A 13,327-nucleotide genomic window follows, 5' to 3' on the forward strand; every position below is an offset into this window, starting at 1 on the left:
TGTCTTTCTTCCCTACTACTGATATAAGTACAAGTGATGGGTAGTTGGTATCCTACAAGTTCTCAGTGAGACCATGCTGAAAGACATGTGTACTGTGTGCTACCTATGTGCTTATGAATTTTCCAGTTACTTCTCAGTCTAGAGCAGTAAAGGCATGTTTTTTATTAAGAACATAGGCTTTGTGAGGCATGGCTGTACATACCTTTACTGCAAGCACTTGGGAGGCAGAGGATGGTAGGTCTCCGTGAGACGCAGGACAGCCTTACCGACATAGAGAGCTCCATGTCGTCTAGGGTGAAAGGGAGACCCTGTCCATTAATAAAAGCATTGGAACCACAGTTCCTTGGTCAGTTTCTAGTTATTATGTCTCAGCATAGAACAGTCAAGGGCATTGGGAAATATTCTTTAACTCCTGTACGCTTGTGTTCCTCATTTTCAATAGGCATGATAGGGGCATGGTCATCTAAGCTAAGGAGTAATGTGTTTAGAACATTGCCTGGCACCTTCCACAGGCCTTGTGGGTGATAAATATTATAGTTCTCTATTCGACTGTCTCCCGTGTGTTAATTAGCCCACTATTTACCTTTATGTTTTATATTTACATTTATGTTCATGACTGTAATTTATATAACAGTGTTGTTGCTAATGCTGTTTAAATGAACAAATTAAACTTACAATATAAATACAGAAATGCATGTTTATGTTTTCGAAATATTGAATAATTACCCCAGATAATCCACCAATCTCTGTCGTACATGCAATGCAGCAACACCACGGCCTCATAGGCCCTTTGCTTTGGATCTGTGGTGTTCATCGCGATCTCATTGTGGTACTGCTTTCCTGTAGTGAAAATATGATGGTGGCTGCTGGGGTCTTTTGGTATTTTCAGTTTTGATACATATTAGATTTCATTTCATAAGTTTCTAATTTTTGAATTATCGTTAATAATGTTCTAAATCAATTAATTTAGTATTTAAGATCTACAGGCAATTACTATCTGCTGAGAAAGGAAGATTCAGTTTTTTTCCAGTGCTGAGCTCCCTGATGGGTTATCCCATCCCAACTGGTCAGCCCTAAGCACATATGCAAAATAGCCCTAGTAAAAGAATTCCATAGGTTGTTTATTTACAGATATATGGATATATGTGTATCAATAATAATTAAAGAAAAGCTCAAGAAATTGATAGAGAGAGCTGGAGAAAGAAGAAGGAGTTGGAGTGGGGAAGGAGCAATAAATTCTCAAAAATTTAAATAAAAAGTCCTGCCCAGAACTCAAACCTGCGACCCCCGTGAGGCGAGGATTGGGGATGAGTAAGCACGCCATTCGCCAGCCCACGCTGCCCCCCATTACGTGGGGACACTCAAATGCAATGGGGAGCCTAGTCAAGCAGGGACTCATTTTATTGCGGGTGTTACAACGCTTATAAAAGCACCTGGAACTCCCCCACCCTCAGGGTGGATCTTAAGGATGGTCACACACTGATCATGCGCTCCTCAGCAGTGCGGAAATATTCTTCAGACTTTCAAAGCAAGCCAGGCCATGCCCCCAGTAACTTCCTTTCGGACCTATGCAAGGTAGGGCTTTTAGGTCCCCACAAAGTCTGAATTGTGCTAATGATTTTTAATTTATTATTATTTAAATACATATGTTACTTCTTTGAGGAATTTAAACAATGTATTTTGGACGTGTTCACCCACAATTCCTCCAAGATCCAACCCACACTCCCCAGCCCCTAATTTTGTGTCTTTCTTACTTTTAATTTAATACCCATTGACTCAAATTTATGGTGTCTGTGAATAGAAATGCCCTTAGGGTTTTCCCATACTTGGGCATATGATGCAGAATTGCAGACACGAGTTGCATCGGTCATGTGAGCATCAGAATCTGTGATTATAGTGAGTCTACTTAATTTAGACATGATAAGCAGCTTTTAAATAAAAGTTCATGTATTTATTATGAGTTCCTACATATCCTGATGTGTAATCCCATTCCATTTTTACCATTTTTTAAACAATCTCCCTGTTCCCACAAATACGGCACTGCCGTGTGGAGATTCAGTAGTTGTGAACTGAATGAGTTCCCAAGGCACATGAGAAATTGGTTGGTGACTTTTCAAATTTGTGTATAATTTAAAATTGTTCTAAATGATAAACTATGATATACACATGTATATAAATATATACATATGCATTGTATGCATACACATATCCATATATATGTATACTCTAATGACAGCTTAAATGTATTTCAGGTTTAATTTATATTGTTAGAGGATGCACACATGCCAGTTTGCACACATGCCCCAGTTTTTTATTGAATTTTTGCAAATTTCATAATATACTTTGATCATGTTTAGAACATGCCTACTACCTTCACCCCCTTCCAACACATACAATTTCATGTACTCTATTATGTATTATATATTATTACTATAGAAATACTTAAAATATACAAAAATCAACAAATTAAAAAAATTAATTATATTTGAGGAGGAAGCATAAAAACTTAAGTCATGTTAATTAGTAGAGGTGATAAACATTAACGTTGAAATCTACCCGATGACTTTATAGACATACACAGGTGCCAAGGATCTGATTGCAACCGATTATGACTAGCAATAATCAGATACATACAGATGAGAGACACATGTGCCAACATCTCAGTGTTATTAGCAAAAACAATGAGTCTTTCTGTAAGAAACAGTATATTTTAAAATGAAATGGAGATCTTTTTTAAAGGTTAAAAACTCATTCAATTTTCTGTCTTACAGGGCTTATACTGAGTTCAATATTGTATAAATGTATTAACTCAACTGTGAACCTAGAAACTTCCACCCACCTGTGAAAGAGATGCTTTAAGGCCTCTCAAGTAGAATTTGTGTCCCTAAATGACCTTCAGTGTGGATTCATCTACTGGAAGCTGGCTAACCTACCCAGGGTCCTACCTAAAGAAAACTGAGTCTTATGCATGCTTTCATTATTGCTGTGAGTTCAGATGAGTAACTACCTAGCTGCCTGGAAAACATTTCCTGTGCTCATCTACAACATCTGGTTTTTAAAGTCTTTCTTACTTACAAATTTTTAAAAATGAATTATATTTGTGGAGGAATCATAAAAACTTACATCATTTTAATTAGTAGAGGTGATAAACATTACCATTGAAATCTCTTAAGTCATGTTAATTAGTAGAGGTGATAAACATTAACGTTGAAATCTACCCGATGACTTTATAGACATACACAGGTGCCAAGGATCTGATTGCAACCGATTATGACTAGCAATAATCAGATACATGCAGATTAGAGATGATCCTGAGATCCACAATGATCCTGAGCCACAGGACTCAGTTTAATATCATGTCCACTTATCCATAATGATAGTAGTTGGCTCTCCCCTATGGCCAGTGACCCGTCTAGCCACGGGTTTCTAGGTCTGATATCAAGAACATGTAGGGGCTTCATCTTGTGCAGTGGACCTTAACCCCAATCAGAATGTGATGGTCACTCCTATAACATTTGTGCCACAGTTGCACAGGTGAGCATATCTTGCCAGGCCAGTTGTTGTTGTAAGTCACAGAATTCACAGCTGGGAAAATTTGATGATTACTTTTCTCTTCCAGTAGAATGCAGAAGACCTTCAGCACCATGAAAGCCAGCTGGTAGAGATGAGGCATTCAGTCAGCACCAGCTTGGTCATTTTACACTCCTATGCAGTGTCTTCTGTAATAGGGTCCTACCATCGAGTTCTGGTGGGTAACCAAGAACAGGAGGAATGACCAGCATTGTTGAGGGTCTATGGGATCCCTGGTTAACAGTGTCTGAAGAGAGACTCCATCCCTGGCATTGGACATTTACTTGGCTAGCCTACAGTGGCTGATAGGGGTCAATGTCCCCTTGTTAAATGGTAACTCCTTTTGATGTCTTTTTATATTGAGCATGTATATACTTTAAGAAGTTTTTATAGCAGTAGGTTTCTGTATGATTTTTAGTAGGACTTTTATGTTACTTATCCTTCCCCACACTCCCTTCTCTACCATTCCCTCATGTTCCTCACCCCAAAAACTTGATTACTCCTTTATTCTCCTTCCCCTTATATCCCTGCATTCCATCTCCCCTCAGTGAAGCCTGTCTCCCATGACTGATTAGTACTTTTCTGACGTCTATGGACTTTCCAGTTGAAACACACATATCTAAGGATTCAAAATTAGTATCCACTTATGAGAGAGAATATTTGTGTTTATTATGTGCAGGTGTGTATTGGTTACTTTACTGTTTCTGTGATTAAAGCACCATAACTACAGCCATTTATGAAAGGAAGAATAGATTTAGCTGTTGGTTCCAGAGGGCTGAGTCCATTATTGTGGGGTAAGCAGCTTGAACAGAAATTTGAGCGCTCACATTGTCAAAGAAGCACAGGAAGTAGAAAATACGAGAAGTGGGTGTGTCTACGAGCTCGAGAAGCTCACTTCCACTGACACATATCCTTCAGTAAGGCCACACCTTCTACACCTTCTACACAATGACACCAGCTAGGAACAAAGTAGCCAAATACCTGGAGTCTAGGGGGGTAATTTTGATTCAAACAACCACTCTGTGTGTGTGTGTCTGTCTGTCTGTCTGTCTGTGTGTGTCTGTGTAGAAATGTGCATGTGAGTCCAGATGCCTGTGGAGGCAAGAGGTGCTAGATTCCCCTGAAGCTTGAGTTACAGGTATTGAGAGCCATCTGCTGTGGGTGCTGGAAACTGAACTGAGGTTCTTTGGAAAAGTAATATGTACTCTTCAACACCAAGACCTCTCTCCAGCTCTAGTTCTTCAAATTTTTATTTTTTCTTTTAGTAATTGGTCTCTTAGCTATATTTGATATTTTAGCTTAGTCATGTGACTTAACAGTATCTATATCCAGTATAAAATATGCTACTGAAATTTCAAATTTTTATGTTTCAAAGGGAATATATTTTTATGCATACTTAGTTAATTAATCTGAAAAACATTTGACATGTCAAGAATTAGACCATTGGAAAAAAATACGTGATAATTGCAGCATTTTAAAATAGCTGTTTTAGCCCTCAAGTATTTAATCCTTCATATTTGTGTTTCAAATGAACATAACAAGATTTCTCAGCTGCTCACAAATCATTCACTTGTGAATTCAGTAATTAGAGAGTGAGCCGGGATTCAACCTTTTTTTTGAGAAAAGGTTTCACTAGATATCCCCTGGTGCCTGAACAAATTCTGTATCTTAGGCTTGCTTCAAACTCATGATTCTCCTGCCTCAGTTTCCAATATGCCAGAACTAGAAAAGCGTACTGCCACATCCAGCTTTATATACTTTTTTAGATACCAATATAGTTTATAAATAATTCTGTATGAAATAGCATAATGTCAATTTGTAAACACAATGAATATTGTGTAAACTGTTTATAAATAATTCTGTATGAAATAGAATAATGTCAATTTGTAAACACAATGAATATTGTGTAAACTGTTTACAATTTTTAAAAAATGGTGGTGCTAACTCAAAGTATTAATATATTTTCTTTATACTGGTTTGGACATTCATTGAAAGTGACCCTCCTAAAGCAGGAGCAATGGCTCAGTGGATAAGACCACTTGCTGCTCTTGCAGGACCATGTTGTTTATGGGAGGATTGTGGAGGCATTTGAAACTTTGGACTAGAAAAGCCATTGAGTGCTCAGAACTTGGTGAGCTATTGCTGTGGCGCATGGATTTGTTATGATGAAAGAAGTGTAGATGGTGGAGGCCTGACTTGTAAAGCTTCAAGGGGAAGCAAGACTGTCGGGGCGTTTGTATGAAACTAAGAAGTTTTGGAAGTGAAACAGTTTTTGCTTTGCTAGGACAACTGATGCTGGTTAGCTGGGGCTGAAATCATCTGTAACAAGACACCAGCACCACTGAGGCAAAATCTTCTGCAAAGTTTATCCTCAGCGTCAACACATGCAGCTCTGTATGTTTCTTCTTAACTCAGCTGATGGCGTCCTTTGCTATACAAGGCTTTTTAGTTTACCCAGGTCTCGTTTGTCAATTACTGGTTGTAACGCTTGTGCTATCATGGTCCCAGTCACAAAGTCCTTTCCAGTATCTATAAGTTCCAGCGCACTCCTTCCTTTCTTTTTCTATCAGATTCAGGGTATCAGGTCTTATTTTGAGGTCCTGGATTCAGTCTCAGTTGAATTTCCTGTGGGGTGAGAGATCTGGATCTAGTTTCATTCTTCTACAGAGAGCTGTCCAGTCTGACCAGTACTACTTTTGAACATGCTGTATTTTCTCCAATGTGTGTTTTGGAGCCTTTGTCAAATATACAGTCAGTGGTTGTATGTGGGTTGACTTAAATCTAGGTCCTCAATTCTATTTCATCGGCTAATGTGTTTTTATTACTGTAGCTCTTTAGTACAATTGAAATCAGGGACAGTGATACCTCTAGCTCTTTTATTTTTCAGGATTGTTTTGGATAGCCTGGGTTTTTTGTTTTTATTTTAGATATGTTCAGTTACAATTGAAATCAGGGACAGTGATACCTCTAGCTCTTTTATTTTTCAGGATTGTTTTGGATAGCCTGGGTTTTTTTGTTTTTATTTTAGATATATTCAGTTTCTTTGAAGAACTCTGTGGGAATTTTAATGGGGACTTCATTGAATTTATTTCATTTAATCTATTTATGGTGTTTATTCAGATACTATCTTTGTTGGATTCTGGTTTCATGTCTTGAACTGTGTTAGTGTTATTTTATTCAACTACTTGTTTTCAAGGTCTCCATTCAGTCTTTTCTCCATAACCTCTTTGATTTCCTTGAACACATTTATAATTGCTATTTTGAAGTTATTGGTTGTCTTTCTCAGGAAACACTGTGCTGGACTACTAATCTCTGGAAGTGACATATTATTCTGGTTATTGATGTTGTTTGTGTTTTTGCAATGGGACCTAGACCTCTGAAGTTACATCGTTGGTGGAGTAGTTCTTGGTATTGATACCTGATCTTCTCTTTAGAGATTTGGTGTTTGTATCTCATTTGCTGCTACCCCAACTTACCAGATTGTGGCCCAGCTGAGTGTTTCTTGGTGTTCAATCTTAGGGCCACTCTGTACTGATATACAAATGGGGTGTACAGCGTGCTCTCAGTTCAGCTAGGGTAGGTGCAGCTCATGAGTCTCAGGATTGCAGACTCTCTCGATATGGCTCTATAGCAGCAAAGCAGGCTGGGTGACTGTCAGGTGAGCATGAGGGATGCAGGATGCACACCTGAACTAGACTAGGGAAAGTGGGAAGGTAGGAGAACACTGGTGCTCTGATGTTTGCAGGTCTGATGGGTGCACTGGGGTGTTGGCCTACCTAGAACTGGGGGCTGGGATGGTAGAAAGGTAACCCTGGTGTTGGGGAACTCACAGTTTTGGAAGGATTCACATGTCTGAGTAGCATGGCTCAAACTGCTCAGGAGCTTGGATGGTAGACAGGAAACTCATTATGATTTCTTTATCCCCTTCCTTCCTTCCTTCCTTCCTTCCTTCCTTCCTTCCTTCCTTCCTTCCTTCCTTTTTCTCTCTTTCCTCTCTCTCTGTTTCTGTTCTCTCTCTCTCTCTCTCTCTCTCTCTCTCTCTCTCTCTCTCTTCCTTTTTCTTTTTTTTTCATACAGGACTTCTCTGTAGCCCAGGCTGCCTCGGAACTTGTATGTAGACCAGGCTGGCCTCAGTCTCAGGGATTGGTCTGCCTTTGCCTCCTCAGTGCACCTATTAAAAGCATATGCCAGGCCTAGAGAGATGGCTCAGTGGATAAGAACACTGACTGTTCTTGCAGAGAACCTGGATTCGAATCCCAGCACCCACATGGCAGCTAACAACTGTCCATAACTCCAGTTCCAGGGGATCTGACAGCCTCTTTTGTCCTCCGTGGGCATTGCACAACATGGGTGCACTTACCTACATGCAGGCAATACACGCATACACATAAAATAAAAATAATAAATAAAATATTTGAAACTCATGTGCCACCACATCTGGTCTCACATTTTTATTTCTTAATTTCGTGTGCTGTAATACTTTATCTTCATTGGATATTTTATATGTATGCAACAAAATGCTAAATCATGAGGATCAATATCAAATATATTTAGTCAACATGTGTTTATTCAATAAATTGTGAAATATTTATCATTTTAAAACTAGCAGCCTGGGGAGACATAGGAAGTCTCATTCACTCCTGTTGCTAATACAAACTAATTGTCAATTTTTTAAACAAATAAATGTATGCCCACCTTAAAATTTAGCAATTTTGATCTTGGCCTTTATCTAAAATAGTAGAAAACTTTGCATCTATACATGTCTCTCAGAAGTGCTTGAGAAAGCTTGTTTATAATTTTCCAAGATCAGAAGCACCAAAGAGCTCTTTCAGAAATTGAATGGATAATTGCATACTGATAAGTTCATGCAACGAAATATTGTCCAACAGTAAAAGTGAATGAGCTGCCAAGCCATAAAAGGACATGGAATAAAAAACTTAAATGCATATTATTAAGTGAGTTAAAATGGTCAGAATACAGATACATACTGTGGAAGTCTGAGAATGGTGTTCTGGAAGGGACAAAACTTTGAGAAAGATTATTGCCAGCAGAGGGAGGTAAAGATAGATGGAACATGAAAACAGGGTGGTTAAGGTCATGAACGGACTGGTGTGGTGCAGGAATAATAGACACATCGCATTTTATACTTTTCACAAGCAGCATAGTGCACAAGACCAGGAATAAACCTTGGTGTAAAGCACAGAAGTTAAATAATTATAGCAAAGCCTCCACTCTGAGGCAGGGTGCTCAGGGGGAAGAGGACTCAGTCTATGGGGCTGAGGGAAATAGGAAACACTCCCTACTTTCCACTTAATATTTCTATGACCATGAAACTGTTCTAAAAACTTTGTGTTATGTATTTATTTCAGCAGATGTAGCTCAGGCTGGACTCACACTCACTGTGTAGCCGAGGCTGACCATGAAGTCCTGATTCTAACTTTATGTGCTACCCGAGTGCTCAGATCCCAAGAGCCACTCTGCCCTGTTTCTGCAGTGGACAGGATCAAATTCAGGTCCTCGTACACGATAGGAAGCACTTTATCTACTGAGCTTCATCCCTCCTAGAGGCTACATTTTTTACTATTTTTTAATAATTATTTTTAAAATTTTTAATAACTACATGATTAGAAGAAACATTTCACTACAGATTTAACATATTCAGTAACACACTCCAGAGCAGGAGTACATCTCTTTCACAAGAGGGTGTAAGTATCTAGGTTCACAGTTTAGTTAATACAGTCATACAATATTGAACTCAATATAAGCCCTGTAAGACATAAAATTGAATGAGTTAACCTGAGAAGTGCCATGGATTAGATTTAGCATTATGATTTCCAATCTGAACTAGACCTAAACCACCTGCTTTATATTTAAAACCTAAAACCAGAAGTACTAGATATTAGATAGCATTCTATTCACGAGTATAATCAGGAATGATTATACGTGATCATTAAGTATAATAAATTTTAAAATATAAAAACATATATAGGGTTTGGAGATGGCTTAGTTGGTAAAATATTTAGTATGCAAGCCTGAGCACCTGACTTTGGGCCTCCAGAACTCACACAAAAACTATGTACAATGTATCTATAATCACAGCCCCTGGGAGCCAGACACCAATAGAGCCCTGGAGCATTTGTTGGTCTAGCCAAATCCTGGAGCTCCAAATTTAGTGAGAGACTGTGAAAAGAGACGGATAGAGAAAGACATATAATGTTGGTCTTTGGCCTCTACACACGTGAGCACACACACACACACACACACATTATACATGCATGTATACCACACATGTGCAAAATATGTAATTATGAGACAATCCTTACATGTTGGGATTACCATGTATCAGGCATGTAATCTAATTACAGAAAGCTGTATCATCAAAATACTTGCATTGTTTTAATTTTTAAGTAAGAAAAAAAATCTCTTTTCTCTATAAATCTCATCCATTCAGCGTTAACTACACTTTTCCATTATACAAGCCTTTCAAATTTAGCAAAACAATTTGAAAAATGATGAGATCTGAGTTGAGACAGGATATTGAGAAATAATAAGGTTTTGGTCTTCCAATAATTTACTGTAAAAGTTTAAAGTATTATTGTACATTCAAGCCGCATTAATACATTTGTCATCTCTTGGATCTTCCAAAGGTATGAATTTATTTCACATCTACAATGCTATACCTGATAATAAAACCGAGAGCTCAAAGCTTATGAAACAGCCCACAAATGAATAAAGCTTTTATTTAAACTCATAAAGCTTTTACTTGGAATGGGACCAACTCCTAAAGACTCATCAGAGGTTATTATGAAAGGAAAGTTCATTTACTTAATAAAATAAACTCAAATCCATTTGAACTTTAAAGTATAAGTTTTATAGATCTACATAGCTCTGTGTGACAGCTATTTCTGAAAAATAAATCTGAGATATTGGGGAAATAGCCTCCATAACTCTATTCTATGTGACACTCGGATATTGATGCTCAATAAATATTGGTTGGTGTCTCATCCTTGCAATGGCATAGTATTTTCTGTGTTTTGTAGGACAATTAGCCTGCTGTTATCCATTACAAATAAAAGGTTCTCATATGGGTACGGAGATTTACATGCTTACTGATTAAAAGTGATTTCTTACTGCAATATAACCAGAAAAGCTATTCAATAATTTCCACAATAAAAGCTAATTGATACATAATAATTTCCTTATTTATATATTTAGGTGATTTTATAATGATGACATTAAAATGAAGAAAGTCTTTTCTGACCTCTGTCAATATTAATAGTAACTTTTTAGCAAAATTGATATGCATATTTAACTTTTGCCTTTATGAAAGCACAGTTCTGGGGGTAGCAATTGCTTGTAAGAGTAAGTCAGTGCATAGTTCTCCTTTGTAATGATAATTGCTCAATTTTGCTGTAATATGAAATGTGATTTTTGAGTAAACAACTCTGAAAGCTTTGGTGATAACCAAAACATTTTGCAATTTATTTTGTCATCCCTCATAGAAATATTTCAGCTGTTTCATCCTGGTGAATGAAAACTGACAGGCCCTAGGCTCCATAGCTTTCCTTACAAAATGTATCTTTACTAGAAAGTGTTTGCACCGTAATTCAACCCTGTAGCCTCTTTTCTTAATTCATCTCCTGAGTGGAATGTTTACTGAATGTCTAATTGTGCTGATTCCATACACAAGATTATGTGTAAAAGAATATAAACTTCTCCATTCTCTGAAAATTCAGAAAATTGAGTAAAAACATTATATTTGCCAATGCTATACTAAGCATGCCAAACATCCAGGCAGAAAAATGAATTACAACTAGGGTAGGCAAATAACTACTTTTCAAAATCTCCAAGTACACCGAACTCAGCTACTTGGGATGAAGATTTTTAAGAAGCCAGGCATATAATTAGTTGACGTGCACTTCCATAGCCACGCGCATGTACTTCACACAATGACTACACAAATATGTATTTAAATGAGCAGACACTGCACACGTCTCACTTCAGCTTCCCTTCCAACTCCTAAAATGAAGATGTACGTGTAAAAGTGTGACAACCACGTGCTGACACGGAGAAGACGCAGTTCTGTTTCTTCAGAATTATAAACTTTAGACACTGGAAAGATATGAATAAACTACATTCACCTGCGGCTTTTACTCTCATTGTTGATGGTTGGTTTGTTCTTTTGTTTGCTTGTTTGATTGTTTGCTTAAGGCAGGGTCTCACTGTATAGCCCTGCCTGGGCTACCATTTGCTGTGTAGACCAGGCTGGCCTTAAGTGCTTGCTTCTGGCTGCAGAGTGCTGGGATGGAAGTCCAGGGCCATTATTCAGGGCATCTTTTCATGTTATTGTTGTTTGCTTCTTGTGAGGATGAACACTGAACCCAGGACCTTGCACATGCTAGGCTAAAGTTCAGCTGCTGACCTACAACCCTAGACATTTTTTTTTTTACTTTTCATTTTGAGACCAAATCTCACTAATTTTCTCAGGCTGACCTTGAACCCCTTTGTAGGCTAGACAGGTCTTGAACTTGCAGTCGTCTACATCTGCTTCCACAGTATCTGTAATTGGAGGCCTGGGGCACCAGACCTGACTGACATATTTTTCTGAGTTCATTAATAACATAAATGATTACAACCAAATAAAATTCTTATTGATAATCTATTTTGAAGATAGCAGAACTGAATTAATATCTCAAGTTCTCAACCTTGTGCTTTGATAAATAATAAAATTATTCATATTCTTATAAAAATTGAAATAAAATTTAAACTGAGAATCTACCTGAATCAGTGACTGATTAGAACTTCAATGATTTTGGAGAGGTTGGAATGTTGCAGGTCCAGAACCTCATTAAAACATTATCTTGGGCTAACCTTGGCCTCCTTCAATGGTCATTTATTATCTACTTATTTGTTTGGCCAAACATTCATAACCATTATTTGAATCCTCTGAAATGTTTGAAATGACCCCTAGACATCACAACACTGAAAGCTAAAAACATACTTAGTGTCTGAGGCCTGTAGCTGAGCTTTTCCCACTGTGCTGTAACCAGCCCACCTGATGTTTCCACCAGCATATTCAAAAGAGGGTCATTTATGACCTTTCTTTGTTCAGTTACTATGAAGCTTCATGAAACTTTTACCACACAGGTACATGGAATTTTGGCAGCCTGATTCTGTGTTTCCGGGACATGGTCACATTATCTTTGACTCCAGAATAAACTAAACTCCATCTTATCTGCATTGAGACAAGAGATGTGCTTTCTTTTTTTTTCACATCAGCAAGAGAAATCTCACAACTAACAACAACCAAAAATATGACATTGAATACACATGATTTTGACATCTTCTAAACTTTACTTTTACCCCGGTCAACAAATTTTCTATTTCAAAACATCTCTGCTTTTTTTTTTTTTTGGTCTTTTTGAGACTGGGTCTCCCTGTAACTCACTATGTAGACCAGGCTGGCCTCAAATTCACAGAGATCCACCTGCCTCTGCCTCCTGACTGCTAGGATTAAAGGCGTGCACCACCACGCCCAGCTCTGCTCCACCACGCCCAGCTCTGCTCTTTTTTGTAGCAAATTTTTATTGAACTTTTCTGTACTTCAAACAGAACATCTCAATCAGTCTTAATCATCTTTAACCCCCCCCTTCCCCTTTGACACCCTCCATACCCCTCCCCCCACTGGAATTCATAATTCTGTCATTTGTGTTAAGGCCTATCCTGTCAGGTTAGTGTCCCCGGTTGTCCCACACTG

Source organism: Nannospalax galili, unplaced genomic scaffold, assembly GCF_000622305.1.
Source record: "Nannospalax galili isolate Female #2095 unplaced genomic scaffold, S.galili_v1.0 scaffold1185, whole genome shotgun sequence".
In the NCBI taxonomy this organism is placed as follows: domain Eukaryota; kingdom Metazoa; phylum Chordata; class Mammalia; order Rodentia; family Spalacidae; genus Nannospalax; species Nannospalax galili.